This window comes from Gadus chalcogrammus, chromosome 23, assembly GCF_026213295.1.
Source record: "Gadus chalcogrammus isolate NIFS_2021 chromosome 23, NIFS_Gcha_1.0, whole genome shotgun sequence".
Classification (NCBI taxonomy): Eukaryota; Metazoa; Chordata; class Actinopteri; order Gadiformes; family Gadidae; genus Gadus; species Gadus chalcogrammus.
In genome coordinates this window covers 7,087,558-7,113,513 of record NC_079434.1, presented here as the reverse complement: position 1 = coordinate 7,113,513, position 25,956 = coordinate 7,087,558, and the positions used below count along the sequence as shown (strand labels likewise).

At 37.1% G+C, this 25,956-nt stretch overlaps 1 long non-coding RNA gene and 2 other non-coding genes across 3 annotated transcripts; 2 read left to right on the top strand and 1 right to left on the bottom strand.

The window, feature by feature from the left end:
- Window positions 1-5,886: 5,886 nt before the first annotated feature.
- LOC130376941 (uncharacterized) lies at window positions 5,887-7,484 on the bottom strand. Its single transcript, XR_008894106.1, has 5 exons — window positions 6,905-7,484; window positions 6,701-6,802; window positions 6,258-6,389; window positions 6,027-6,107; window positions 5,887-5,937 (listed from the first exon to the last, which is right to left on the bottom strand). It is a non-coding gene; the product is annotated as an uncharacterized LOC130376941 (long non-coding RNA).
- A 12,103-nt stretch (window positions 7,485-19,587) lies between these two features.
- On the top strand, window positions 19,588-19,706 carry LOC130377772 (5S ribosomal RNA). The gene has a single exon (XR_008894356.1). It is a non-coding gene; the product is annotated as a 5S ribosomal RNA (ribosomal RNA).
- A 6,111-nt stretch (window positions 19,707-25,817) lies between these two features.
- On the top strand, window positions 25,818-25,936 carry LOC130377771 (5S ribosomal RNA). Its single transcript, XR_008894355.1, has one exon. It is a non-coding gene; the product is annotated as a 5S ribosomal RNA (ribosomal RNA).
- The last annotated feature ends 20 nt before the right edge of the window (window positions 25,937-25,956 follow it).

Here is a 25,956-nt window from a genome sequence, read left to right as displayed (position 1 = left end):
AGGAAGCGCCCCACTCCACCGCGAAGTGGAAGGAAGTGGAAGGCACACAGGCCCTCTGGATAGTGTTGATAACCACTGCTGGCGGTCTGTCCCCTGCCGGATCAACCTCTCAGAAGCCGTCCTGGCACATCGGGGGGGCTAGTGGGGCGAGCAAACCGCCGCTGTAGTCTGTGTAGCGTGAGCAGACCCAGGGGGACCACGGGGTGGGCAGCTGCCATCAGCCCCAACAGGTGGATGATAGACATTGCGGACATACTCCTACGAAGGGCCAACAGGGCCGCATCGGGCCGAGCAGGCCTTGCTATAATCGGGTCTAGGCAAAGCCCCGGAAGGGCAGGAAGGACGGAGGCCAGTAAGAAACTTAATGAGGCAGATTGCTCTCCTCGGTACGTCGGTGGAGGATGTTCCCTTGCGTGGCCGGACCCCACACAGAGTGCAGGTCTTCACGTTGCTCCCTCGGCTCCGGCACTTTTGGTGACCCCCCCCCCCGCCGTCAGCAAAGAAAATGCAAAGAAAATAAAAGCCTCCTTCAACAGAGGATATGACGAGTCATTTTCCTCTGTTGGCTTTGTTGCAACAGATACCTCACATGCAGCTAGGCCCCTGTATGTGGCCTGTGGGCAGGCACTTTTAAATGAGGCAATGACGCCACCGAAACGTCTCCCATACCTAGAGTCCGATAGGATAAACCGGTCTAATAGTTGAGCGTATGAAGGGTAAACAAGCTAGCCAGGTTTGGAAAGCCATCTCATCTGTAGAGACAGCTGCTCTTCCTTCATCATTTCTTGTGGCTAACTGTATTGCAAAGGCCAAGAAGCCTTCTGCAATCGGAGAGGAAATCATTTTACGTGCACCAAGGACATCTGTTGCCAGCTGTTTGCAGAGACTGCAGTCAATAAGGTATCCAAAGTTCCACTTTTGACACTCTGGCTCGGAGGATTGATGACATGGCTGAAAATGTTGACGGACAATGTTTGAGAGACTCAGTAAGTCTCTGCGTGGTACAAGTTGATGAATCAACAGACTTGGATCACAAAGCAATACTGCTTCTCTATGTGCAATATTTCTTTAAAGAAGATTTACATGAGGATATGTTATGCTCCCTTTCATTGCCAAATAACACAACAGTGGGTGACATATTCATGGCGTTGAATGACAACATGACAAGAATAACAAATTATTAATATATTTTTATGATTTTGATGATTTTGAAATACCTTTATTTCACAAACCAAATCTTTGGTGTTGGAGTTTCTAAACTTAGGATAGGCTTGAGATATTGATATTACCTGAATAATAGTAATAATTACACCTATAATATTAGTTTACCCATAGTTTACTTCAATAAAGAAGCAAGTTAAATTCAAAATAAAAGTTTTCCAAAAATTCAACACCCTTTTAACAACGCCAGAATTAGGAAGTAATTAAAATTAGGAATTTTAATTACTATTTTAATTCCATATTTTTTCCTTTGAGGGCGACCAGCGGCCACCACAAGGTGGCGCGCCCGAGCTTCGCCCGTGATTGGTGGGATATGATGCCCTCATCTTAACATGGTGGCACTGTTTCTCTGCACCCTGTCCGCAAGTCTACCTGCACATTAAATTACGCTCTGATAATCGGTAAGAAGCTATATAAATAAGGGGGCCCTTAATACAGTATTTGAAGATGTTCAAGAAATTCAGCCTTGGTGCAGAATTACAGCCACTACGAGCCAGTCCCACAATGAGCTTTCCAGCTAATTTTGGGACTGAGCAGCTTGCGGCCACAGTACCATGCGCTTGTGTTTACAGTGGATGTATCGCAATAGCGAGATGCACACAGCTCTTGGCCATGTTCTGTAAATATTCTAGAACACTCCGGGTGGTCCGGCGGGAGTCCTGGAGCTCTATATCTAAATCATATCATATTATACATAGATAACTATATCACATGATATATATTATCACGGCCAAAATCTGTCTGCGCCTCCAGACGATATTATGAACCTCAAATGACTGCGTCGGGTTCTCCGACGTCTCTGCTTCTTCCACATCAATCTGAAGTAGACTGAACCGCGACATGGAGGAGAAAGGGATTGTTGCCCGCGATTGTTTTCCCCACTGCCTCGGCAACGGGCACCGGGGCAGAGGGCAGCGGGCAGCAGGGCTCGGGCTGGGGACACCCGCGGTCAATCCCTCTCTCCTCCATGTCGCGGTTCATGTACTTCAGGGAGTCAAAGCCAAAGTTCCATTCCCCCCGATTGCTTCTCAACCATGGCTGAGATAACCCCCACTACGAGTCTAGTTGTGGAAATACCAGAGACGTCAGAGAACCCGACGTGTTATGCGCCATAACACCAACAGCAGAACGGTTATCCAAATAACAAAGAAGTGTACAACACTTGCGTTACAGTGTGTGTATTCACACACACACACATACACACTTGTGGCGCTTGCACGATCGTAGCTCATTGGGCAAAGCAGAGAAAGGGGAGGTAACATGTCCCCGGGGATTAAATCCAAATCGGCGCGTCTGAGCTTTTTTTTTCAAAGGCAGAGCAGGATAGCTAGTGTTCGTTTTACACCTAACGTAATTTCTAGGAACTCGTATAAATCATGTTGGAAAACCTCATAAAGTGAATTTTTCATGCCATGGGACCTTTAAGATCTACATGACGGCCTATATATACCCCACTCTGAGCCACATAGTGCCCTGCCAGATGTAATCATAATAGAAGAAAACTCTCATTATGAAAATTAAAGCAATGTTAAAACTAAAATAACTATGTGTTTGTTTGTTGTATTTCTTGTCCAGCTAGGAAGGCGCTCCTTCTAAACACATGGGTCGACTTTTACATTAAGCGTTAGTGCCAGTGGTGCAGGTTAAGCATACCTGTGCTCGCGCACACACACACACACACACACACAGACACACACACACACACACACACACACACACACACACACACACACACACACACACACACACACACACACACACACACACACACACACACACACACACACACACACACACACACACAGTGGCGCAAAAAGTCTATAATGTCTCGCTGCGGCTTGTAGGACATGGACATCCAACGTCCAAGTGCTGTCACGTGATTCCACTTGCCAGCCCCACTGACGTCACTGGCTAATGACTGAAACAACCTAATTCTGATTGCAAAAACATGCGTTTGTGAAATGAGTTTTTGATGGGTCCACTCCTTAAGCCAGGGGTGTTACTAGGTTTCATAAACATCCGGGGCTTAGACCAGACGGAAAATAAAAATGCCAAAAAAATGTCATAATGCTTCACCTAAATAAACAAATTGCGCAGTTTATTATAGATTAAAACAGCTACCTGACTGCTGTGCTGCTTATCCCCAAATGTCTAAAGTGAGACAGACTTTACACACACACATCTGACTGGGGATAGGATAGGTTAATTCACTTGAGGTGGTAAAAAGGTTATGTTTTTAAACTGTTTATTCGCTTGCAAGAAGGAGTATCTAGACTAGGCTAGTACTTATAAATAATTATAAATATTTTTACTTTTATTTATTATTTTAACCCAAAAATTATATTTGGGGCTAGGGGCTAGGTGAGGTAATTAAACACAGGGTCTGTGATGATTAGGATGTCTGAGTTCAGAGTCTGCGTTCAGGGCCTAATCGACCAGGTAAACACGCGTCCCTCCGTCCTCCGAGCTCCAGGAAACCAAGTTCCAGGTGGTTAATATTTAGCTCAGACGTCGTTCACTCAATACATTCATAATCCAAAATCTGACCGCAGCTGACCTCAGATCTGGTGAACTGGGCTTTTATTTCTTTCACTTCATATGTTTCGACCAATCCTGTTGCTGGAGGCAGAGTTATTTGCAGACAAACTAGACCAGCCCATGAACAGTTTAAAATGTAAATACACAGACATTCCTGTATAATTAAGGTGTATGACAGCTCCCTCTGCTGGACAACAGTCTCACACCAAACTACATTTTCCGTTTGAACCAACGTAGCTATAGTACAATGGAATGAGACGGGTTGGCGGATTGAACGTGTTGTAGTAGCAGAGAATGGCCTGCGGGGCAGTATGTACATTGTTAAATACATGATTAGCTTGAATTTAGTAGTAATATGGAGGTTTCATATTTTTACAAAATGGATTATGTGAACATTGCTGAATAACAATCACGTATATTAAATGTAATGCAGGAGTTTAGCTTGACATTAACCAAGTTAAAGGACAATTAAATGAACCGCACCAAACATGTAGAAGTCAATGTGGGATTTTAATATATAAACAAAAACACTTGACAGAAGTTTAATACAATTTTGTAAAGGAAAGCAGAGGAAAACATTTTCCCAAATGAATCTTTTCAAAATGTCACCACCATTCCGAAAGCAAGAGAAGAGGTTTGTGTAAAAGCAGTCCTCCCTGACCAGCTCTGTCCCTGACTCTAAACTCTGACTCTCAACCCTAACGCTAAACCCTCTGAGGGCAGGAAGACGCGCCTTCAGTGTAAAGGTTTGAACCACAGAGAAGGAAGAAAAGAGGAAGCAGGAGAGAGTAGTGAAGTAGTGAGGTAAGTGACAGACGTGAGGGAAAGGCGTGTGGAAGCACACGGTTACATGTGGGGTCAAGAAGATCACTCCCACTGGAGGTCATTGATCCATCAGCCTCAGACTGCTGAGCTCAGCAGGTCTTCTGGAGGACGAGGCTCAGATGAACTGAGGAGACGGGACCATTAGGATGCCAGGATCAGGGCGGGCTTAGCTCAGGTGTGTCTATCCCCGACCAAACAATATCAGGTGAGGTTCAGCTCAGGTGTGCCTGCCCGGACCAAACAAGGGCATTGATTAGGTTCAAAATTCAAAAGATGCAACATTATCTGAACCAAAGATAAGTCATTAAGGATCAGGCAGGCTTTTGGGTGCCTTGCTCAAGGACGCATCACTGTATTCTGAGGACTTGAACCCCGCACCATTGGTTTGAGAGTTGAACACTCAACCCCCTACCTAGTCCAGATAATGCAAACTTATGAGGAATCCTTTATGGTAGAGTACTGGTGGTCCTCAGGATTTGCCTTCCAGATGTACGGCTTCACCATCATTCCTCCAGATTCCTGGTCTGGTTACAAACGCAATTTGTCTCCAATGTAATATAACAAACACAGTAGTAGTTTGTCTCTAATGAAAGGTAACAAACACAGTAGTAGTTGGGCTCTAATATCAGGTAACAAACACAGTAGTAGTTTGTCTCTAATGTAAGGTAACAAACACAGTAGTAGTTTGTCTCTAATGTAAGGTAACAAACACAGTAGTAGTTTGTCTCTAATATCAGGTAACAAAGTAGTTGGGCTCTAATGTAAGGTAACAAACACAGTAGTAGTTTGTCTCTAATGTAAGGTAACAAACACAGGAGTAGTTTGTCTCTAATGTACGGTAACAAACACAGGAGTATTTGGGCTCTAATACAAGGTAACAAACACAGGAGTAGTTTGTCTCTAATATCAGGTAACAAACACAGTAGTAGTTTGTCTCTAATGTAAGGTCACAAACACAGGAGTAGTTGGGCTCTAATGGCGCGTAACAAAGTAGCAGTTGTAGTTTGTCTGGTAAACAACCATAATAGTATGCCGTAACTTGTACTGGACAAACTAATCCTGCGTTACAACAAGTCCACTGTTTATTTTAGGCAAACTTAGGATCCTGGTTGGTGGAGTGATGTCGTCCTCCAGAGTCTTGGCTCCTCCATCAGCTCTCCTCAGCCAGAGTCCTGGTCTGGAACAAACAGAGCGAGTCTGGCCCTAAAGTCTGGTAACAAACAAAGAAAATGTAGTTTGTCTTAATTTTCAGCCCTTTATTTCCAGTGTGTTTGGTTATTACAAACTTGTGATCCTTGTTGGTAGAGTGATGGTCATCCTCCAGAATCACCGCTCCCCTACCAGAAACACGTTCTAGTAAGAAAACACATCGGTAGTTGGTTAACTTATATCAAAGTGTATTTTGCCTTTTAAGTCAACCATGTAAGTAAATACAAACTTACGAGGAATCCTTGTTGGTCGATTCCTAGTCGTCCTCCAGCGTCTCAGCTCCTCCAGCAGCTCTCCTCAGACAGAGTCCTGGTCTGGAACAAACAGCGGAAGTCTTGCTTCAACATGTGGTAAAAACAGATGTAGTCGTCTGGTATATATGGTACAAACGCCGGTAGTTTGTGGTAGCAGTACGAGAAGTGGCACTGAGTGTGATGATCACTTCAGAGTCAAGCTCCATCTACCCCACGACAGACGTCCTTCACCAGGCAGGGCCTCCACCAGCTCCTCCACAAGGCAGGGCCTTCAGCACGACTCCTCCATCAGCTCCTTCAGCACGGCTCCTCCATCAGCTCCTTCAGCCATGTATTCCTGGTCTGGTTACAAACACAGTTGGTCTCAGCAGTAAATCACCTGGGGACGCAACACACCCCACCTCCTGCATCTGAGGTTCAATTGTAAATTGGAAGACAAATATAAACACTTAAATTAGACAACGTCTGCAGATTGTCGCAGACTACGGTCGTAGCAGAACTAGTAACATTGATGGCTCATATGACTCTTGCATAACCCCCGTATGAATTAACTCAAATCACAGCTTGGCACAGATTTAAAGTCATAAGATGATCAAAACCAGACCTAAACTACCGTGGATTTTAGTGTTTCAGATGAGCTTGGTGATGGTTACCCTCTGGTCCGGTGCTGCAGGCCGCTGGTCTCCAGCCTCAGTCTCCGGTCCACCCTGGCACCACAAGCCTCCGGTCCCCAGCCTCTCAGCCTCGCCTTTCAGCTACAGCAGCAGGTTTATATCAGCATTTGCTCAACAATAATATCAATTGACTCATCCGAAACCGAGTTACGCAATTAATTGAATTATTATTTTATAACTGACCTGTTCTGGAGGACTTCTGACAGGAGGTGGAGGTCTGGCTCTGGGTGAGGAGGTGGAGGTCTTGCTCTGGGTGAGGAGGCAGGCACCTTGGAACAAACTACATGTTACCTTTTTAACCTTGTACAGTTCTAGAGTATCTTCTACTGTAACATCTGGGAATGACGGCCATTATTTTAGCTTTGATATTATCCAGTTGGTAACTCTGCACCAAAGTCGTTGTTTAACGTCATTCCATTGGGTAGGGTTTAACTTCTGTGGCAATTAATGACAGCAGATATTTAGAACGTACAAAAGCTGAAGTAACAAAGATCGCTAAGCAGTTTCAATATTAAATCAAATATAATCAACCATATTCAGGTGCTGGGTTCCGTTGAGAAATGTCAAATTATCTCCCACCTTGAAATGATTTTCAGCCTTCCCTGATGTCAAAAATAGTAGAACGCTGTTTTCTACGCAGTGAGAGTCCCGTCACGTCATCGTGGTTAAAAGTACGGCGCAACCATCGGAAATTATCAACATATTGTTTGACGTACGTGTCCGTATGTATTTAATATCAAACTTAAATTGTTTAAGATAGGGGGCAACAATTCCCAATGGAAACCGACTGAAAAATTGTTTCCGTTGGCAACGGCTCGAGGTTACGCAATTACAATCCAGAACGTTCCGCAAGATTCCCTCAGGGGACTCCCGTCCAACTAACTGCCAGGTGGTTTCTTATTGTGGTCAAGGCTACAACGTTCTAACCATTGGGACTAAATCAAGTAACCACACTCAGAACCTTCCACGGCGGGAAGCACAAACCGTCCGACCGGAATCCGAACATTCCGGACGGAACCAACCAAAGAAAAAACAGAACCAGCGCCTCACCTTGAGCTGAACGGAGGAAGATCCTGAAGTCCAGCGATAGTCTTCATTAAAACACAGCCAATAGACTTACCTTGAGGAGATCTGTTTGTTGATGTTGGTCATTACTACTATTCAGTGTACCTTTACATTATTATGCACCCAGTGTGTACAAGTGTATCACTCAAAACCATACAAAGAACCAAACTACCATGTACGTCCCACAACAACTTTAAACCTAAAATCCTGGAATCATTAAATACAAAACCGTGTCTACATTTTACAATTATCTAGATTATTCAGGGTACAAACCATACAGAGCAAATCTAAACGTTGAGCTCACAGAGAGCCGACCACTGCCCTGCAACGTCACCCTGACCGCCTCATCACCAACAGCAAATCATGCCAGCCAGCCAACACATGTACAGCTCCAGTGAGAAGTGGGCATCTGAGTAAAAGGACTGCCCATAATAAAAATAAGCCATATTCCTGAACTATCCAACCATCTTCATGGTTTAAAGATTTACAGACTTGACATTCCATTGTGTTCTAATCACCTTAGTCTGCTCCCTCGTTACTTATAAAACTCTACATCGTCATCACTAGAGTGTTGCAGCCTACTAATGGGTGTGTGGTCTGAGTGAGCAGAGATGCATGCTGGGATACAGTGCTGTCTGAAGTCTTCAGTTCTATAGACACTCCCCTCAGGAGAAACCAAGTGTTTGAGAATCTGTCGTGACATCAGTTACATGAGCTGGAATATCCTTTAAGATGGCGCCAGGATTCTCAGAGGAGAAAGGCCAAGAGGAAGATGTTTGGGTTCTTCCTCTCAGCCAGTGGAACACAACAACGGTCTTCATCAGAGTACCATGGAACACTTTGAAACATTCTCATCTTTACACCTTGAAGCCCCAGTGAAGGTTTCCTAACCTCCACAGCTGAAGAGCACAACTTCAGCTCGAAGAGCGCACTAGCTGGAGTTCCCGGATTGGTTCTGATTTAAGGGAACCAATCGTTCAGCTAGTAGTCCTGTCCACAGGGCTCTCAATCAATCCAGCAAGGTAGGAAGAGCCGTCTCATTACGGGTCTGAAGGTCATCTTGAATATCCATTTAGGTCCCTTTCCAACGTCAGACTCTCCTTGTGGAATTCCTTTTGGTGTCCATCCTCCATTGACCCTGATTGGTGTAGTCCTAGTTTGAAGTCACTGATCTGAACACGCCGCTTGCATCCTTTAACACTTGAGTTGGATACTCTCCTTCCTGCCCAGTGTGTTGGATATCGCTCCGGAGCGTCGCTCAGGGCTCTTCAAGTCTACGTAAGTAAACGTGTGGCCGTCCATCAGGTATGATTTAGTTGACCATTCCAATATCCCAAGCCAATCACACAGACCCCCGTATGAACATTATCATTGTCAAAGTAAGCCGGACACACACACATAGAACCCAGGACAGGCACGTACAACCCCATGCCAGGTGTGAGAGACACAGACACAGTAGAACCCTAGCGATGCTCAAAAATCTTCCATCTCATGTCAAACCCAAACACACACACCACTGAGCCATAAAAGGCCAAACAATCATGCAAGTCTACAGACCTGTAGACTTCAGACAGCTCTGTATCCCAGTATGTACCTCTGCTCACTCAGACCACACCCTCATCAGTAAAGCAACCCTCATGTGATGAAGATGCAGAGCTCAGGAGAGTAGAATGAAAGAAGACTGAAGATATCAGAACCCAACCCATTACTCCAGCTTGCAACAATAACTTGGAGCCTGTAACCATTTTAACAAATCTTTAAAACCAACATAAACCAAACCTAACCTTCCCGCTTCCCTGGATAACACTGTTGTTTTTTATTGGTCGTCATGAAAAAAACACAAGGGGTAACACTGTTGTCTTTGTCAAATAAAATATAAGGGGTAACACTGTTGTTTTTTATTGGTCGTCATGAAAAAAACAATAAGGGGCAACACTGTTGGCTTTGTCAAATAAAACAGTGTTTTATTTGACAAACATTCTCCTTTAACACTTGCATCCTTTAACACTTGAGTTGGATACTCTCCTTCCTGCCCAGTGTGTTGGATATCGCTCCGGTGGAACGAGCGATATCCAAAAAACTGTCGTTTTTTATCAGTCGTCATGAAAAAAAACATAAGGGAAATAATAGAAATACACATATACATTTTAATGTCATGTATATCCTCTTCATTGTATTGGCATCGCCTCAGTGGTGCAGTGGAGTGCACTCTGCCTAACCCACTGGAGACCGCGGCTCAATTTCTGTGGATAACACAATATCTTTAATTTATATTGTCTGTGGTTATATATTGTCACATATAACCACAGACTTATTTAAATTACAAATCTCAATGGGAAGTGGAGAGAGCTGTGAGCTAACCCTCAGGAGTCCGTGGTTCGTGGTGGCTTGATGTACTCTGTTGGAAAACTCTTGTCTCTATTTCATGCAAATTATAAAGTCAAGTATAACCAGTGTGTTGATATTATTCAGTGTCTTGATGGTGCATTGATAAGTTCGGAGGTTAACACTCTAAACAGCTCAGGTTCGGATCCCCGCAAAAACGTCGATAGGGGTAGGCCTACCACTGTTGTTTTTTATTGGTCACCATGGAAAAAACATGAGGGGTAACTGTCGTTTTTTATCAGCCGTCATGAAATAAACATAAGGGGTAGCACTTGATATTTATCAAATAAAACATAGGCTACATACACAGTTGTTTTTCTTTGGTCGTCATGAAAAAAACACAAGGGGTGACACTGTCGTTTTTTATTGGTCGTCATGAAAAAAAAACGTAAGGTGTAACACTGTCTTTTTTATTGGTCGTCATGAAAAAAAACATAAGGGGTAACACTGTCGTATTTTATTGGTCGTCATGAAAAAAAAACATATGGGGTAACACTGTTGTTTTTTATTGGTCACCATGAAATAAAACATTGGGGGTAACACTGTCGTTTTTTATTGGTCGTCGTGAAAAAAAACATAAGGGGTAACAATGTCGTTTTTTATTGGTCGTCATGAAAAAAAAAGTAAGGTGTAACACAGTCTTTTTTATTGGTCGTCATGAAAAAAAACATAAGGGGTAACACTGCCGTATTTTATTGGTCGTCATGAAAAAAAAACATATGGGGTAAGACTGTTGTTTTTTATTGGTCACCATGAAATAAAACATAGGGGGTAACACTGTCGTTTTTTATTGGTCGTCGTGAAGAAAAACATAAGGGGTAACACTGTCGTTTTTTATTGGTCGTCATGAAAAAAAACATAAGGGGTAACACTTTTGTTTTTTATTGGTCGTCATGAAAAAAAACATAAGGGGTAACACTGTTCATATTTAACACTGTTGTTTTTTATTGGTCGTCATGAAAAAAAACATAAGGGGTAACACTGTTGTTTTTTATTGGTCGTCATGAAAAAAAACATAAGGGGTAACACTGTTGTTTTTTATTGGTTGTCATGAAAAAAAACATAAGGGGTAACACTGTTGTTTTTTATTGGTCGTCATGAAAAATAACATAAGGGGTAACACTGTTGTTTTTTATTGGTCGTCATGAAAAAAAAAAAAAGGGGTGACACTGTTGATATTTATCAAATAAAACATAAGGGGTAACACTGTTGTTTTTTATTGGTCGTCATGAAAAAAATCATAAGGGGTAACACTGTTGATATTTATCAAATAAAACATAGGGGGTAACACTGTTGTTTTTTATAGGTTGCCATGAATAAAAACATAAGGGGTAACACCGTTGTTTTTTATTGGTCGTCATGAAAAAAAACATAAGGGGTGACACTGTTGATATTTATCAAATAAAACATAAGGGGTAACACTGTTGTTTTTTATTGGTCGTCATGAAAAAAATCATAAGGGGTAACACTGTTGATATTTATCAAATAAAACATAGGGGGTAACACTGTTGTTTTTTATTGGTTGCCATGAATAAAAACATAAGGGGTAACACTGTTGTTTTTTATTGGTCGTCATGAAAAAAAACATAAGGGGTAACACTGTTGTTTTTTATTGGTCGTCATGAAAAAAAACATGAGGTAACACTGTTGATATTTATCAAATAAAACAGGGGGTAACACTGTTGTTTTTATTGGTCGTCATGAAAAAAACCATAAGGGGTAACACTGTTGTTTTTTATTGGTCGTCATGAAAAAAAACATAAGGGGTAACACTGTTGTTTTTGACTGGTCGTCGTGAAAAAAAACATGAGGTAACACTGTTGATATTTATCAAATAAAACAGGGGGTAACACTGTTGTTTTTTATTGGTCGTCATGAAAAAAACCATAAGGGGTAACACTGTTGTTTTTTATTGGTCGTCATGAAAAAAAACATAAGGGGTAACACTGTTGTTTTTTATTGGTCGTCATGAAAAAAAACAAAAGGGGTAACACTGTTGATATTTATCAAATAAAACATAGGGGGTAATACTGTTGTTTTTTATTGGTCGTCATGAAAAAAAACATAAGGGGTAATACTGTTGTTTTTTATTGGTCGTCATGAAAAAAAACATAAGGGGTAACACTGTTGTTTTTTATTGGTCGTCATGAAAAAAATCATAAGGGGTAACACTGTTGATATTTATCAAATAAATCATAGGGGGTAACACTGTTGTTTTTTATTGGTCGTCATGAAAAAAAACATAAGGGGTAACACTGTTGTTTTTTATTGGTCGTCATGAAAAAAAACATAAGGGGTAACACTGTTGATATTTATCAAATTAAACATAGGGGTTATTTTCAAGATTAGTATTTTTCAATCAAAACTTTAAAAGGACAATTTCAGTTGACTAATACTATCAAAATGCAGCATTGGTCTTATCTTTTTCATCATACTCATTGTTGTTATTTATTAGTTGCCATTAATAAAAACATAACACTCACTGTTGTTTAAGGGGTAACACTGTTGATATTTATCAAATTAAACATAGGGGTTATTTTCAAGATTAGTATTTTTCAATCAAAACTTTAAAAGGACAATTTCAGTTGACTAATACTATCAAAATGCAGCATTGGTCTTATCTTTTTCATCATACTCATTGTTGTTATTTATTGGTTGCCATTAATAAAAACATAATACTCACTGTTGTTTTTTATTGGTTGCCATTAATAAAAACATAAGGGGTAACACTGTTGATATTTATCAAATAAATCATAGGGGGTAACACTGTTGTTTGTTATTGGTCGTCATGAAAAAAAACATAAGGGGTAACACTGTTGTTTTTTATTGGTCGTCATGAAAAAAAACATAAGGGGTAACACTGTTGATATTTATCAAATAAAACATAGGGGGTAACACTGTTGTTTTTTATTGGTCGTCATGAAAAAAAACATAAGGGGTAACACTGTTGATATTTATCAAATAAAACATAGGGGGTAACACTGTTGTTTTTTATTGGTCGCCATGAATAAAAACATAAGGGGTAACACTGTTGTTTTTTATTGGTCGTCATGAAAAAAAACATAAGGGGTAACACTGTTGTTTTTTATTGGTCGTCATGAAAAAAAACATAAAGGGTAACACTGTTGTTTTTTATTGGTCGTCATAAAAAAAATCATAAGGGGTAACACTGTTGATATTTATCAAATAAAACATAGGGGCTAACACTGTTGTTTTTTATTGGTCGTCATGAAAAAAAACATAAGGGGTAACACTGTTGTTTTTTATTGATCGTCATGAAAAAAAACATAAGGGGTAACACTGTTGATATTTATCAAATAAAACATAGGGGGTAACACTGTTGTTTTTTATTGGTTGCCATTAATAAAAACATAAGGGGTAACACTGTTGTTTTTTATTGGTCGTCATGAAAAAAAACATAAGGGGTAACACTGTTGATATTTATCAAATAAAACATTGGGGGTAATACTGTTGTTTTTTATTGGTCGCCATGAATAAAAAAATATGGGATAACACTGTTGTTTTTTATTGGTCGTCATGAAAAAAAACATAAGGGGTAACACTGTTGTTTTTTATTGCTCGTCATGAAAAGAAACATAAGGGGTAACACTGTTGTTTTTTATTGGTTGTCATGAAAAAAAACATAAGGGGTAACACTGTTTTTTATTGGTCGTCATGAAAAAAAACATAAGGGGTAACACTGTTGATATTTATCAAATAAAACATAGGGGGTAACAATGTTGTTTTTTATTGGTCGTCATGAAAAAAAACATAAGGGGTAACACTGTTGTTTTTTATTGTTCGTCATGAAAAAAAACATAAGTGGTAACACTGTTGTTTTTTATTGGTCGTCATGAAAAAAAACATAAGGGGTAACACTGTTGATATTTATCAAATTAAACATAGGGGGTAACACTGTTGTTTTTTATTGGTCGTCATGAAAAAGAACATAAGGGGTAACACTGTTGTTTTTTATTGGTCGTCATGAAAAAAATCATAAGGGGTAACACTGTTGATATTTATCAAATAAAACATAGGGGATAACACTGTTGTTTTTTATTGGTCGTCATGAAAAAAAACATAAGGTGTAACACTGTTGTTTTTTATTGGTCGTCATGAAAAATAACATAAGGGGTAACACTGTTGTTTTTTATTGGTCGTCATGAAAAAAAACATAAGGGGTGACACTGTTGATATTTATCAAATAAAACATAAGGGGTAACATTGTTGTTTTTTATTTGTCGTCATGAAAAGAATCATAAGGGGTAACACTGTTGATATTTATCAAATAAAACATAAGGGGTAACACTGTTGTTTTTTATTGGTCGTCATGAAAAAAATCATAAGGGGTAACACTGTTGATATTTATCAAATAAAACATAGGGGGTAACACTGTTGTTTTTTACTGGTCGTCATGAAAAAAAACATAAGGGGTAACACTGTTGTTTTTTATTGGTCGTCATGAAAAAAACCATAGGGGGTAACACTGTTGTTTTTTATTGGTCGTCATGAAAAAAAACATAAGAGGTAACACTGTTGTTTTTTATTGGTCGTCCTGAAAAAAAACATAAGGGGTAACACTGTTGTTTTTTATTGGTCGTCATGAAAAAAAACATAAGGGGTAACACTGTTGTTTTTTTTTGGTCGTCATGAAAGAAAACACAAGAGGTAACTGTTGTTTTTTATTGGTCGTCATGAAAAAAAACAAAAGGGGTAACACTATTGTTTTTTACTGGTCGTCATGAAAAAAAACATAAGGGGTAACATTGTTGTTTTTTATTGGTTGCCATGAATAAAAACATAAGGGGTAACACTGTTGTTTTTTATTGGTCGTCATGAAAAAAAACATAAGGGGTAACACTGTTGTTTTTTATTGGTCGTCATGAAAAAAAACATAAGAGGTAACACTGTTGTTTTTTATTGGTCGTCCTGAAAAAAAACATAAGGGGTAACACTGTTGTTTTTTATTGGTCGCCATGAATAAAAACATAAGGGGTAACACTGTTGATATTTATCAAATAAAACATAGGGGGTAACACTGTTGTTTTTTATTGGTCGTCATGAAAAAAAACATAAGGGGTAACACTGTTGATATTTATCAAATAAAACATAGGGGGTAACAATGTTGTTTTTTATTGGTCGTCATGAAAAAAAACATAAGGGGTAACACTGTTGTTTTTTATTGTTCGTCATGAAAAAAAACATAAGTGGTAACACTGTTGTTTTTTATTGGTCGTCATGAAAAAAAACATAAGGGGTAACACTGTTGATATTTATCAAATTAAACATAGGGGGTAACACTGTTGTTTTTTATTGGTCGTCATGAAAAAGAACATAAGGGGTAACACTGTTGTTTTTTATTGGTCGTCATGAAAAAAATCATAAGGGGTAACACTGTTGATATTTATCAAATAAAACATAGGGGATAACACTGTTGTTTTTTATTGGTCGTCATGAAAAAAAACATAAGGTGTAACACTGTTGTTTTTTATTGGTCGTCATGAAAAATAACATAAGGGGTAACACTGTTGTTTTTATTGGTCGTCATGAAAAAAAACATAAGGGGTGACACTGTTGATATTTATCAAATAAAACATAAGGGGTAACATTGTTGTTTTTTATTTGTCGTCATGAAAAGAATCATAAGGGGTAACACTGTTGATATTTATCAAATAAAACATAAGGGGTAACACTGTTGTTTTTTATTGGTCGTCATGAAAAAAATCATAAGGGGTAACACTGTTGATATTTATCAAATAAAACATAGGGGGTAACACTGTTGTTTTTTACTGGTCGTCATGAAAAAAAACATAAGGGGTAACACTGTTGTTTTTTATTGGTCGTCATGAAAAAAAACCATAGGGGGTAACACTGTTGTTTTTTATTGGTCGTCATGAAAAAAAACATAAGAGGTAACACTGTTGTTTTTTATTGGTCGTCCTGAAAAAAAACATAAGGGGTAACACTGTTGTTTTTTATTGGTCGTCATGAAAAAAAACATAAGGGGTAACACTGTTGTTTTTTTTTGGTCGTCATGAAAGAAAACACAAGAGGTAACTGTTGTTTTTTATTGGTCGTCATGAAAAAAAACAAAAGGGGTAACACTATTGTTTTTTACTGGTCGTCATGAAAAAAAACATAAGGGGTAACACTGTTGTTTTTTATTGGTTGCCATGAATAAAAACATAAGGGGTAACACTGTTGTTTTTTATTGGTCGTCATGAAAAAAAAACATAAGGGGTAACACTGTTGTTTTTTATTGGTCGTCATGAAAAAAAACATAAGAGGTAACACTGTTGTTTTTTATTGGTCGTCCTGAAAAAAAACATAAGGGGTAACACTGTTGTTTTTATTGGTCGCCATGAATAAAAACATAAGGGGTAACACTGTTGATATTTATCAAATAAAACATAGGGGGTAACACTGTTGTTTTTTATTGGTCGTCATGAAAAAAAACATAAGGGGTAACACTGTTGTTTTTTATTGGTCGTCATGAAAAAAAACATAAGGGGTAACACTGTTGTTTTTTATTGGTCGTCATGAAAAAAAACATAAGTGGTAACACTGTTGTTTTTTATTGGTCGTCATGAAAAAAAACATAAGGGGTAACACTGTTGATATTTATCAAATAAAACATAGGGGGTAACACTGTTGTTTTTTATTGGTCGTCATGAAAAAGAACATAAGGGGTAACACTGTTGTTTTTTATTGGTCGTCATGAAAAAAAACATAAGGGGTAACACTGTTGTTTTTTATTGGTCGTCATGAAAAAAAACATAAGGGGTAACACTGTTGTTTTTTATTGGTCGTCATGAATAAAAACATAAGGGGTAACACTGTTGTTTTTTATTGGTTGTCATGGAAAAAAACATAAGGGGTAACACTGTTGTTTTTTTATTGGTCGTCATGAAAAAAAACATAAGGGGTAACACTGTTGATATTTATCAAATAAAACATAGGGGGTAACACTGTTGTTTTTTATTGGTCGTCATGAAAAAAAACATAAGAGGTAACACTGTTGTTTTTTATTGGTCGTCATAAAAAAAAACATAAGGGGTAACACTGTTGTTTTTTATTGGTCGTCATGAAAAAAAACATAAGGGGTAACACTGTTGTTTTTTATTGGTCGTCATGAAAAAAAACATAAGTGGTAACACTGTTGTTTTTTATTGGTCGTCATGAAAAAAAACATAAGGGGTAACACTGTTGATATTTATCAAATAAAACATAGGGGGTAACACTGTTGTTTTTTATTGGTCGTCATGAAAAAGAACATAAGGGGTAACACTGTTGTTTTTTATTGGTCGTCATGAAAAAAAACATAAGGGGTAACACTGTTGTTTTTTATTGGTCGTCATGAAAAAAAACATAAGGGGTAACACTGTTGTTTTTTATTGGTCGTCATGAATAAAAACATAAGGGGTAACACTGTTGTTTTTTATTGGTTGTCATGGAAAAAAACATAAGGGGTAACACTGTTGTTTTTTTATTGGTCGTCATGAAAAAAAACATAAGGGGTAACACTGTTGATATTTATCAAATAAAACATAGGGGGTAACACTGTTGTTTTTTATTGGTCGTCATGAAAAAAAACATAAGAGGTAACACTGTTGTTTTTTATTGGTCGTCATGAAAAAAAACATAAGGGGTAACACTGTTGTTTTTTATTGGTCGCCATGAATAAAAACATAAGGGGTAACACTGTTGATATTTATCAAATAAAACATAGGGGGTAACACTGTTGTTTTTTATTGGTCGTCATGAAAAAAACATAAGGGGTAACACTGTTGTTTTTTATTGGTCGTCATGAAAAAAAACATAAGGGGTAACACTGTTGTTTTTTATTGGTCGTCATGAAAAAAAACATAAGTGGTAACACTGTTGTTTTTTATTGGTCGTCATGAAAAAAAACATAAGGGGTAACACTGTTGATATTTATCAAATAAAACATAGGGGGAAACACTGTTGTTTTTTATTGGTCGTCATGAAAAAAACATAAGAGGTAACACTGTTGTTTTTTAATGGTCGTCATGAAGAGAAACATAAGGGTTAACACTGTTGTTTTTTATTGGTCATCATGAAAAGAAACATAAGGGGTAACACTGTTGTTTTTTATTGGTCGTCATGAAAAAAAACATAAGGGGTAACACTGTTGTTTTTTATTGGTCGTCATGAAAAAAAACATAAGGGGTAACACTGTTGTTTTTTTATTGGTCGTCATGAAAAAAAACATAAGGGGTAACACTGTTGATATTTATCAAATAAAACATAGGGGGTAACACTGTTGTTTTTTATTGGTCGTCATGAAAAAAAACATAAGGGGTAACACTGTTGTTTTTTATTGGTCGTCATGAAAAAAAACATAAGGGGTAACACTGTTGTTTTTTATTGGTCGTCATGAAAAAAAACATAAGGGGTAACACTGTTGATATTTATCAAATAAAACATAGGGGGTAACACTGTTGTTTTTTATTGGTTGCCATTAATAAAAACATAAGGGGTTAAACTGTTGTTTTTTATTGGTTGTCATGAAAAAAAACATAAGGGGTAACACTGTTGTTTTTTTATTGGTCGTCATGAAAAAAAACATAAGGGGTGACACTGTTGATATTTATCAAATAAAACATAGGGGGTAACACTGTTGTTTTTTATTGGTCGTCATGAAAAAAAACATAAGGGGTAACACTGTTGTTTTTATTGGTCGTCATGAAAAAAAACATAAGGGGTAACACTGTTGTTTTTTATTGGTCGTCATGAAAAAAAACATAAGGGGTAACACTGTTGATATTTATCAAATAAAACATAGGGGGTAACACTGTTGTTTTTTATTGGTTGCCATTAATAAAAACATAAGGGGTTAAACTGTTGTTTTTTATTGGTTGTCATGAAAAAAAACATAAGGGGTAACACTGTTGTTTTTTTATTGGTCGTCATGAAAAAAAACATAAGGGGTGACACTGTTGATATTTATCAAATAAAACATAGGGGGAAACACTGTTGTTTTTTATTGGTCGTCATGAAAAAAACATAAGGGGTAACACTGTTGTTTTTTAATGGTCGTCATGAAGAGAAACATAAGGGTTAACACTGTTGTTTTTTATTGGTCATCATGAAAAGAAACATAAGGGGTAACACTGTTGTTTTTTATTGGTCGTCATGAAAAAAAACAAAAGGGGTAACACTGTTGATATTTATCAAATAAAACATAGGGGGTAACACTGTTGTTTTTTATTGGTCGCCATGAATAAAAAAATAAGGGGTAACACTGTTGTTTTTTATTGGTCGTCATGAAAAAAAACATAAGGGGTAACACTGTTGTTTTTTATTGGTCGTCATGAAAAAAAACATAAGGGGTAACACTGTTGATATTTATCAAATAAAACATAGGGGGTAACACTGTTGTTGTTTTTTTTTATACAGACGGCCATACCAACCTGAACACGCCCGATCTCGTCTGATCTCGGAAGCTAAGCAGGGTCGGGCCTGGTTAGTACTTGGATGGGAGACCGCCTGGGAATACCAGGTGCTGTAAGTGGTGTCGGGTGGTGGCCAATAGGTGGCACTCTTCCCTCTGGCCCCTTCACGCATTAATCCCGATGCCCCAGTGCAGTGATGGGGACACTGTGCTGTGGAAGGTGCCGTCCTTCGGAGGAGACGTAAAACCGAGGTCCTGACTCACTGTGGTCATAAAAGATCCCAGGACACTTATCGCAAAGAGTAGGGGTTTCCCCGGTGTCCTGGCCCAACCAGGCTCATTCAATCTGGCCCCCTAATAATCCTCCTGTACAATTGGCTGACTCATCACTTTCCACCTCAAGCTGGTGTGTGGTGAGCGTTCTGGCGCAGATTGGCTGCCGTGCATCACCCAAGTGGGTGCTACGCACTGGTGGTGGTGAGTTAGGTCCCCCCCTTCTGTAAGCGTCATTGGGTCATTGAAAAGCGCTATATAAATTTAATGAATTATTATTATTATTAATTATTATTGGTTGCCATGAATAAACCAATAAACTGTCGTTTTTTATTGGTCGTCATGAAAAAAAACATAAGGGGTAACACTGTTGCTTTTTATTGGTCGTCACAAAAAAAAACATAAGGGGTAAAACTGTCGTTTTTTATTGGTCGTCATGAAAAAAAACATGAGGGGTAACGCTGTCATTATTTATTGGTCGTCATGAAAAAAAACACAAGGGGTAACACTGTTCTTTTTTATTTGTCGTCATGAAAAAAAACATAAGGGGTAACATTGTTGTTTTTCTTTGGTCGTCATGAAAAAAACACAAGGGGTAACACTGTTGTTTTTCTTTGGTCGTAATGAAAAAACCACAAGGGGTAACACTATTGTTTTTTATTGGTTGCCATGAATAAAAACATAAGGGGTAACACTGTTGTTTTTTATTGGTCGCCATGAAAAAAAACATAAGGGGTAACACTGTTGTTTTTTATTGGTCGTCATGAAAAAAAACATAAGGGGTAACACTGTTGATATTTATCAAAAAAAACAAAGGGGGTAACACTGATGTTTTTTATTGGTTGCCATGAATAAAAACATAAGGGGTAACACTGTTGTTTTTTATTGGTCGTCATGAAAAAAAACATAAGGGGTAACACTGTTGTTTTTTATTGGTCGTCGTGAAAAAAAACATAAGGGGTAACACTGTTGTTTTTTATTGGTCGTCCTGAAAAAAAACATAAGGGGTAACACTGTTGATATTTATCAAATAAAACATAGGGGGTAACACTGTTGTTTTTTATTGGTCGTCATGAAAAAAAACATAAGGGGTAACACTGTTGTTTTTTATTGGTCGTCATGAAAAAAAACATAAGGGGTAACACTGTTGATATTTATCAAATTAAACATAGGGGTTATTTTCAAGATTAGTATTTTTCAATCAAAACTTTAAAAGGACAATTTCAGTTGACTAATACTATCAAAATGCAGCATTGGTCTTATCTTTTTCATCATACTCATTGTTGTTATTTATTAGTTGCCATTAATAAAAACATAACACTCACGGTTGTTTAAGGGGTAACACTGTTGATATTTATCAAATTAAACATAGGGGTTATTTTCAAGATTAGTATTTTTCAATCAAAACTTTAAAAGGACAATTTCAGTTGACTAATACTATCAAATTCAGCATTGGTCTTATCTTTTTCATCATACTCATTGTTGTTATTTATTGGTTGCCATTAATAAAAACATAATACTCACTGTTGTTTTTTATTGGTTGCCATTAATAAAAACATAAGGGGTTAAACTGTTGTTTTTTATTGGTTGTCATGAAAAAAAACATAAGGGGTAACACTGTTGATATTTATCAAATAAATCATAGGGGGTAACACTGTTGTTTGTTATTGGTCGTCATGAAAAAAAACATAAGGGGTAACACTGTTGTTTTTTATTGGTCGTCATGAAAAAAAACATATGGGGTAACACTGTTGATATTTATCAAATAAAACATAGGGGGTAACACTGTTGTTTTTTATTGGTCGTCATGAAAAAAACATAAGGGGTAACACTGTTGATATTTATCAAATAAAACATAGGGGGTAACACTGTTGTTTTTTATTGGTCGCCATGAATAAAAACATAAGGGGTAACACTGTGGTTTTTTATTGGTCGTCATGAAAAAAAACATAAGGGGTAACACTGTTGTTTTTTATTGGTCGTCATGAAAAAAAACATAAAGGGTAACACTGTTGTTTTTTATTGGTCGTCATAAAAAAAATCATAAGGGGTAACACTGTTGATATTTATCAAATAAAACATAGGGGCTAACACTGTTGTTTTTTATTGGTCGTCATGAAAAAAAACATAAGGGGTAACACTGTTGTTTTTTATTGATCGTCATGAAAAAAAACATAAGGGGTAACACTGTTGATATTTATCAAATAAAACATAGGGGGTAACACTGTTGTTTTTTATTGGTTGCCATTAATAAAAACATAAGGGGTAACACTGTTGTTTTTTATTGGTCGTCATGAAAAAAAACATAAGGGGTAACACTGTTGATATTTATCAAATAAAACATTGGGGGTAACACTGTTGTTTTTTATTGGTCGCCATGAATAAAGAAATATGGGGTAACACTGTTGTTTTTTATTGGTCGTCATGAAAAAAAACATAAGGGGTAACACTGTTGTTTTTTATTGGTCGTCATGAAAAGAAACATAAGGGGTAACACTGTTGTTTTTTATTGGTTGTCATGAAAAAAAACATAAGGGGTAACACTGTTTTTTATTGGTCGTCATGAAAAAAAACATAAGGGGTAACACTGTTGATATTTATCAAATAAAACATAGGGGGTAACAATGTTGTTTTTTATTGGTCGTCATGAAAAAAAACATAAGGGGTAACACTGTTGTTTTTTATTGTTCGTCATGAAAAAAAACATAAGTGGTAACACTGTTGTTTTTTATTGGTCGTCATGAAAAAAAACATAAGGGGTAACACTGTTGATATTTATCAAATTAAACATAGGGGGTAACACTGTTGTTTTTTATTGGTCGTCATGAAAAAGAACATAAGGGGTAACACTGTTGTTTTTTATTGGTCGTCATGAAAAAAATCATAAGGGGTAACACTGTTGATATTTATCAAATAAAACATAGGGGATAACACTGTTGTTTTTTATTGGTCGTCATGAAAAAAAACATAAGGTGTAACACTGTTGTTTTTTATTGGTCGTCATGAAAAATAACATAAGGGGTAACACTGTTGTTTTTTATTGGTCGTCATGAAAAAAAACATAAGGGGTGACACTGTTGATATTTATCAAATAAAACATAAGGGGTAACATTGTTGTTTTTTATTTGTCGTCATGAAAAGAATCATAAGGGGTAACACTGTTGATATTTATCAAATAAAACATAGGGGGTAACACTGTTGTTTTTTATTGGTTGCCATGAATAAAAACATAAGGGGTAACACTGTTGTTTTTTATTGGTCGTCATGAAAAAAAACATAAGGGGTGACACTGTTGATATTTATCAAATAAAACATAAGGGGTAACACTGTTGTTTTTTATTGGTCGTCATGAAAAAAATCATAAGGGGTAACACTGTTGATATTTATCAAATAAAACATAGGGGGTAACACTGTTGTTTTTTACTGGTCGTCATGAAAAAAAACATAAGGGGTAACACTGTTGTTTTTTATTGGTCGTCATGAAAAAAACCATAGGGGGTAACACTGTTGTTTTTTATTGGTCGTCATGAAAAAAAACATAAGAGGTAACACTGTTGTTTTTTATTGGTCGTCCTGAAAAAAAACATAAGGGGTAACACTGTTGTTTTTTATTGGTCGTCATGAAAAAAAACATAAGGGGTAACACTGTTGTTTTTTTTTGGTCGTCATGAAAGAAAACACAAGAGGTAACTGTTGTTTTTTATTGGTCGTCATGAAAAAAAACAAAAGGGGTAACACTATTGTTTTTTACTGGTCGTCATGAAAAAAAACATAAGGGGTAACACTGTTGTTTTTTATTGGTTGCCATGAATAAAAACATAAGGGGTAACACTGTTGTTTTTTATTGGTCGTCATGAAAAAAAACATAAGGGGTAACACTGTTGTTTTTTATTGGTCGTCATGAAAAAAAACATAAGAGGTAACACTGTTGTTTTTTATTGGTCGTCCTGAAAAAAAACATAAGGGGTAACACTGTTGTTTTTTATTGGTCGCCATGAATAAAAACATAGTGGGTAACACTGTTGATATTTATCAAATAAAACATAGGGGGTAACACTGTTGTTTTTTATTGGTCGTCATGAAAAAAAACATAAGGGGTAACACTGTTGTTTTTTATTGGTCGTCATGAAAAAAAACATAAGGGGTAACACTGTTGTTTTTTATTGGTCGTCATGAAAAAAAACATAAGTGGTAACACTGTTGTTTTTTATTGGTCGTCATGAAAAAAAACATAAGGGGTAACACTGTTGATATTTATCAAATAAAACATAGGGGGTAACACTGTTGTTTTTTATTGGTCGTCATGAAAAAGAACATAAGGGGTAACACTGTTGTTTTTTATTGGTCGTCATGAAAAAAAACATAAGGGGTAACACTGTTGTTTTTTATTGGTCGTCATGAAAAAAAACATAAGGGGTAACACTGTTGTTTTTTATTGGTCGTCATGAATAAAACATAAGGGGTAACACTGTTGTTTTTTATTGGTTGTCATGGAAAAAAACATAAGGGGTAACACTGTTGTTTTTTTATTGGTCGTCATGAAAAAAAACATAAGGGGTAACACTGTTGATATTTATCAAATAAAACATAGGGGGTAACACTGTTGTTTTTTATTGGTCGTCATGAAAAAAAACATAAGAGGTAACACTGTTGTTTTTTATTGGTCGTCATGAAAAAAAACATAAGGGGTAACACTGTTGTTTTTTATTGGTCGCCATGAATAAAAACATAAGGGGTAACACTGTTGATATTTATCAAATAAAACATAGGGGGTAACACTGTTGTTTTTTATTGGTCGTCATGAAAAAAACATAAGGGGTAACACTGTTGTTTTTATTGGTCGTCATGAAAAAAAACATAAGGGGTAACACTGTTGTTTTTTATTGGTCGTCATGAAAAAAAACATAAGTGGTAACACTGTTGTTTTTTATTGGTCGTCATGAAAAAAAACATAAGGGGTAACACTGTTGATATTTATCAAATAAAACATAGGGGGTAACACTGTTGTTTTTTATTGGTCGTCATGAAAAAGAACATAAGGGGTAACACTGTTGTTTTTTATTGGTCGTCATGAAAAAAAACATAAGGGGTAACACTGTTGTTTTTTATTGGTCGTCATGAAAAAAAACATAAGGGGTAACACTGTTGATATTTATCAAATAAAACATAGGGGGTAACACTGTTGTTTTTTATTGGTCGTCATGAAAAAAAACATAAGGGGTAACACTGTTGTTTTTTATTGGTCGTCATGAAAAAAAACATAAGGGGTAACACTGTTGTTTTTTATTGGTCGTCATGAAAAAAAACATAAGGGGTAACACTGTTGATATTTATCAAATAAAACATAGGGGGTAACACTGTTGTTTTTCATTGGTTGCCATTAATAAAAACATAAGGGGTTAAACTGTTGTTTTTTATTGGTTGTCATGAAAAAAAACATAAGGGGTAACACTGTTGTTTTTTTATTGGTCGTCATGAAAAAAAACATAAGGGGTGACACTGTTGATATTTATCAAATAAAACATAGGGGGAAACACTGTTGTTTTTTATTGGTCGTCATGAAAAAAACATAAGAGGTAACACTGTTGTTTTTTATTGGTCGTCATGAAGAGAAACATAAGGGTTAACACTGTTGTTTTTTATTGGTCGTCATGAAAAGAAACATAAGGGGTAACACTGTTGTTTTTTATTGGTCGTCATGAAAAAAAACAAAAGGGGTAACACTGTTGATATTTATCAAATAAAACATAGGGGGTAACACTGTTGTTTTTTATTGGTCGCCATGAATAAAAAAATAAGGGGTAACACTGTTGTTTTTTATTGGTCGTCATGAAAAAAAACATAAGGGGTAACACTGTTGTTTTTTATTGGTCGTCATGAAAAAAAACATAAGGGGTAACACTGTTGATATTTATCAAATAAAACATAGGGGGTAACACTGTTGTTGATTTTTTTTATACAGACGGCCATACCAACCTGAACACGCCCGATCTCGTCTGATCTCGGAAGCTAAGCAGGGTCGGGCCTGGTTAGTACTTGGATGGGAGACCGCCTGGGAATACCAGGTGCTGTAAGTGGTGTCGGGTGGTGGCCAATA